The following is a 5,364-nucleotide window of genomic DNA, read 5'->3' as shown; positions in this document are numbered from 1 at the left end:
CACTATCCACAAGCAGAGGACAAGTTGTGGGAGTAAAAACATCAAGGAAAAGTAACTGCTTGACTACAGGGTTTGAGGGGACATTACTGAGGAGAGACTCTAAATGAACACCCTAATGGAAATACCAACAACATGGAAATAGTTTCAAATCAAGGACACATGTGATACCCAGGAGAATTGCACATTGGCTGTGGGAGGGGTGTTGGGAGGGGTGGGGGAGGAAAAAAATGATCTTTGTTTCCAAGGAATAATGTTTGAAAATGACCAAATAAAATAATGTTAAAAAAAAAAGAAAGTACATTTCTTGTAAAAAAATAACTAAGTACTTTCATTGTTCAATCAGGAGATTACATCTTTATCTTCCCCTAAAGTAAATCTAAGTAGGGTGGAGTAATGTAAAGTACTACAAGACATTCCTGATTCTGTTAAAGAGAGTGTCTTTGTTATAATCAGGAGATAGCTAAATCAAATCTTCTAAAGTATGGTCTGAGTAGGATGGAGTAGTTTTAATATTCACACTATGCATATTATAGGTTTTAGTCTTATTATATAGTATTTCCCTTCATACATTCTACAGTTCAGTCAAACTGGCAATTGCTGTTCCTAACATATAGTATTTCATCTTCCATTCCTATACCTTTATTTGAGCTATTTCTAGTTACGGAAATACCTTCTTTTCTTATCTCTGTCATTTGAAATTTCTATTTTCCTTCATCTCCCACGCCAGCTATTCATAGAGTACATTTCTGAAGGCAGCTGCTAATTTTCCATAGAGGGTTAACTAAGTGGTTCAGTGGATGAAGCGCCAGGCTTAGAATCAAGAAGACTCATCTTTGAGTTCAAATCTGGCCTATGACATTTACTATGTGATCCTGGGCAAGTCACTTAAAGCTCATTGCCTCAGTTTCCTACTCTGTAAAATCATTTGGACAAGGAAATAGCAAACCATTTCAGTCTCTGTAGCAAGAAATTTCAAATGGGGTCATGAAATGTTAGACACAAAGGAATCAAGATGACTCAATTTGTAGACATCCAGACATGGAGCTAAGAGGTCCTGGGTCCAAATTTGACCTCAGATACTTCCTAGCTGGGTAACCCTGGGTAAGTCACTGAACTCCAATTGCCCAGCCCTTACCATTCTTCTGCCTTGTAACCAAGACTTAGTATTGATTCTAAGACAGAAAGCAAGATTTTTTTTTAAAGCAAGATTTTGAGAGGACCGAAATGACTGAACAACAACAGTCTCTATTGCATTTATTTTGTATATAGATAGACATATATGTATTGTCCCCAATCCCCATAGCATGTGAGTTCCTTGAAGAAATTGATCTTTTTTTTGTTTGTTTGTTTGTTTTATATCCCCAGGACCAAGCATGGTGCCTGACATCTAGAAATCACTTAATAAATGCTAATTAGCTGATAGATTGATCGATTGATTTATTGATACATGTTATTGAGTAGAGGAGTGTTGTAATCATATCTGTACTTTAGGAAAATTTTTTAGGAGGAAGAACATTGTTTAGTTTGTTCCAATAGAATTCAATTTTATTTCTAGTTCTAGATTCTCTCACTTCTCCCCCCACCAAATCCCCATTGAGAAGGCAAGAAATACCAAACCCTTTAGGAATTTGAAATAAAAAAATTTAGGAAAATTATATTTTCAATAATGGGGAAAATTATTGATTGCATGAATGAATGAAAAAGCATTGAGTAAGCTGTTATTTTGTTCCAAGCTCTGTGTACTTGAGAGTACAATTAGGAAAACTGACCTAGTCCTTGCTTTCACAGAGATTGAACTCCTGGTGGGGGACACAACATACAAAAAGAACAAATGAAGGAAAGTTCAAAAGGCCTGAAAGGGAGAGAAATAAGGGAGTGGTGAGTAAGATTTTGGAGTCTTCAGGTAATATCAATAGAGTACAAAGAGACAAGGCACATTGTAGGACCTGGTCTTTCTTGGAGGGAGTTTCAGGGAATGTAGTAATTTCTTGAAGTCCATCTCACCAGAACACTAAGATTTGTCTCCTATCTCATCCAAGTCCTGTGTGCAGTCAAGTAGCTCAGATAATATCTAGATGACCAAGTCAGAGGAGGAATTGGACAGGAAAGGCAAGACAGGAATGAGTATCTGCAAGTGATGGGCAAGACATGGGAAACCCTTGAATGTGGGACCTCAATGAGGAGGCAATAATCCAGGTTAAAGGTGAAAATGGCCTGATTGAGGAGGCTGGCCATGTGAATTTAAGAGAAATTTAATTTAAGATAACTTGGATTTTGACTCAGAATTGGAAAATTTTCAAAGACAATTAAAATGGGGATAGACAATGTTGGAATGGCTATGGTAAGACAGACAAACTAATACTATGGTAGTAGGGCTATGAGTTTTTCAATTTAATTTTGTAGGTAATTAGTAATTATATGGGGAAAAAAAACTAACTAAAAGGCCCCAAAATCCTACTACTGAGAATTTACCCCCCTCCCAAATTCAAGATAGATGTAAAGTTCTCATATGTACCAGAATCTTTATGGTAACACACTGTTCACAAACAAAGAGAAAGTCAACTGGGTATCCATTATTTGAGGGATGGATAAAATAACCATTGTATATGAATGACATGAAATGTGAGTGTTTAATAAGAAAACGTAGATGTTCAGAGTTTAGAATAGCATGAGATGATTCATATAAAGCAAAACAGAGGCAGAGTCAAGATGGCAGAATAGAGACAGCAAAATAGCAGAACTCTCCCAACATTCCCCACCAAACCAATTTAAAACAATGCTTCAAGTCAAATTTTGGAGCAGCATAGCCAACAAGAAGTCAAAGTGACACATTTTTCTTGCCTAAGAAAATTTAAAAGGTTGGCAAGAGAGGTTTGTGACACCAGGTTGGTGGCTGACCCAGAGCACATTCAGAAGCATCCAAGATAACCACAGTAAGAATTTCAGGAACTCTTAGCCCAGAGAATGATAGGGGATCATGCTTAGCCCAGAGAATGTTAGGGGGTCAGAAAGAGATTACAAGGGACTTTTTGCTTATACTAAGTGAAACTACTGCCACTTGGCAACTCTATTGTATATACATAGTTCTGGGCAGAAAAGGGCAATTGTGGTCAAGAGAGTAGAGATTATGGGCATGGTTCTAGACATGAAAAGAGAACCAACTGAAAGAAACCCCAAAATAAAGCTCCTGAGAATATTAGGATCAAGATTCAAAGTTATGAGATAAAGAAGAAAATATTGCAAGCAGTCACAAAGAAATAATTCAAATATCATGGGACTACAATGAGGATTTAATAGCTTTCATGCTAAAGAAGCAGAGGGTATTAGAATACTATACAGAAGGCAAAAGAGCTAGGATGACAACCAAGAATAACCTATCCAAAAAGACTGAGTATAACCTTTCACAAGAAAATATATTTTAATGAAAAAGAGGACTTTAAAGCATTCCTGATCAAAAGACCAAAGACAAATGAAAACTTTGACATTCAAACATGATTAAAGAGAAGTATAAAAAGGTGAAAATGAAGGAGAAATCATAAGGGACTCAATAAAGTTAAACTCTTTAAATTCTCAGATGGGAAGATGATAAATGTAAGTCCTACGAACTTTATCATTATTAGGACAGTTAGAAGGAATCTATATAGACCAAGAACATGTATGGGTGTTGAGTATGGTGAAATAATCTCCAAAATAATGAAGCAATGAGGAAGAGGGATTATCAAGGAGACAGACCCCTACCCCTTTATACTTGATTAGATTATTTTGTTAGTGATAGTTTTGAGATAATCATAATTGTAATTCTAAGATAGAATAAGTCATGAATTTAGCAAGCTTTGGTGAATATTCTGGTATAAGTACTAAGGTTTTGGATTAAGGAAATAATTGCTTTTGCAAGGCCTTAGTACCACCCCCACCCTTCAATATTGCTATATAGGCTCCCTAACTTGTAATCCATTATATGTCAGGCCTGACTTTAAGTTCCATAACCATATATGGAATTAATCATCTCCACCCTTCCTTATGTGGAGAGAGTAGGCCCAAGTAACACCCTTCCTGGCCCCCCCCAATCACCATCAAGTGACTCTTATGTAATGGTCAAAAGATCTCTCCCACCAAATAAGGGGTACTTCCTATATGACATAACCTATGGACAAATAAAGGTTGTTTCCTAGATGAACTGACCAATAAGTGTTGTTACTGGGTGACTGTGTCCTTTGAAGGGATGATCAGTCTTCTAATTATCTTTTGTACTTCTATGGAAAACCCAGATTCTTGTTCAAAGGATATAAAAGCAAGTTCCTTCCAGTGCTCTGGGTCTCCAGACTCAGGGGTCTAGCTTTGTTGGAGGACTAGTTCCTCTTCCAATAAAACCTAAATAATTACTTGGCTTGGAGAATTTGACTTTATTTATCAAAAAATAATTATTCTTAAGAAAAATTATCCTACAGAATTTATTGGAAGAAAGAGAAAGGGAGAAGCAAAATGGGGGACATTATCCCACATAAAAGTGAAAAAAAGGAACTTTTACAGTGGAGAGGAAAAGAAGGAGGCAATACTTTAATCTCACTCTAACAAAAATTGGTTGAAATTGGGAAGAATATATTTATACATCCAATTGAGTATAAAAATATTTTATCCAACAGAAAAATAGGACTGAAGGGGGATAAGAAAATTTCAGGAAGTGAGATAATAAAAGACAAGTCAGATTAAGGGAGGTCATATTAAGAAGCAAAAGGATTTTTAAGGACAAGATAAAAAGAGAGAAGGATAAACAGAAGAAATAAGATGGAAGAAAATCCCAGTAATCAGCAGTGTAATTGTGAATGTGATAAGCACATCCATCAAATGGAAGTAGATGACAGACTAGATTAGAAACCAGAATCCAACAAAATATTGTTTACAAAAAACACACTTAAAATAGAAAGATAAATATTCAGAGTTAATAAAAAGGAGCTGTAACCAAACTTATTCTGTTTTGGTTGAAGGGAGAAAAAAGCAAGGGGTAGCAATCAAAAGCTCTGACAAAGAGGAGGCAGTGTCAAAATGGCAGCTTAGAGGCAGCAAAAGTTCAGACCCCCACAAACCCTTCCTCACCAATAAAAAACACAGTACCTCAAGGGGATTGAAAACCAAATCTAACAACAGGACAGGGCTAGCGAACCCTCCTTCTGGAACCAACTTAAAAGGCATGCCCCCCAAAAATCCTGAACTCATGAACACACAGGTTTAAGGGAAAGGAAGAAGGAAGGTCCCAGGACCCCTCCTCCAACTATATCTCTGAGCATCCAGCAGTGACTAAAATCTCTGGGGAGACAAGGGCACTAGTCCAGAGGGAGAACTTTGCTGGCAAAGCTGTGCTGGACT

This window comes from Monodelphis domestica, chromosome 2, assembly GCF_027887165.1.
Source record: "Monodelphis domestica isolate mMonDom1 chromosome 2, mMonDom1.pri, whole genome shotgun sequence".
Lineage (NCBI taxonomy): Eukaryota > Metazoa > Chordata > Mammalia > Didelphimorphia > Didelphidae > Monodelphis > Monodelphis domestica.
This window is presented reverse-complemented; position numbering follows the sequence as displayed.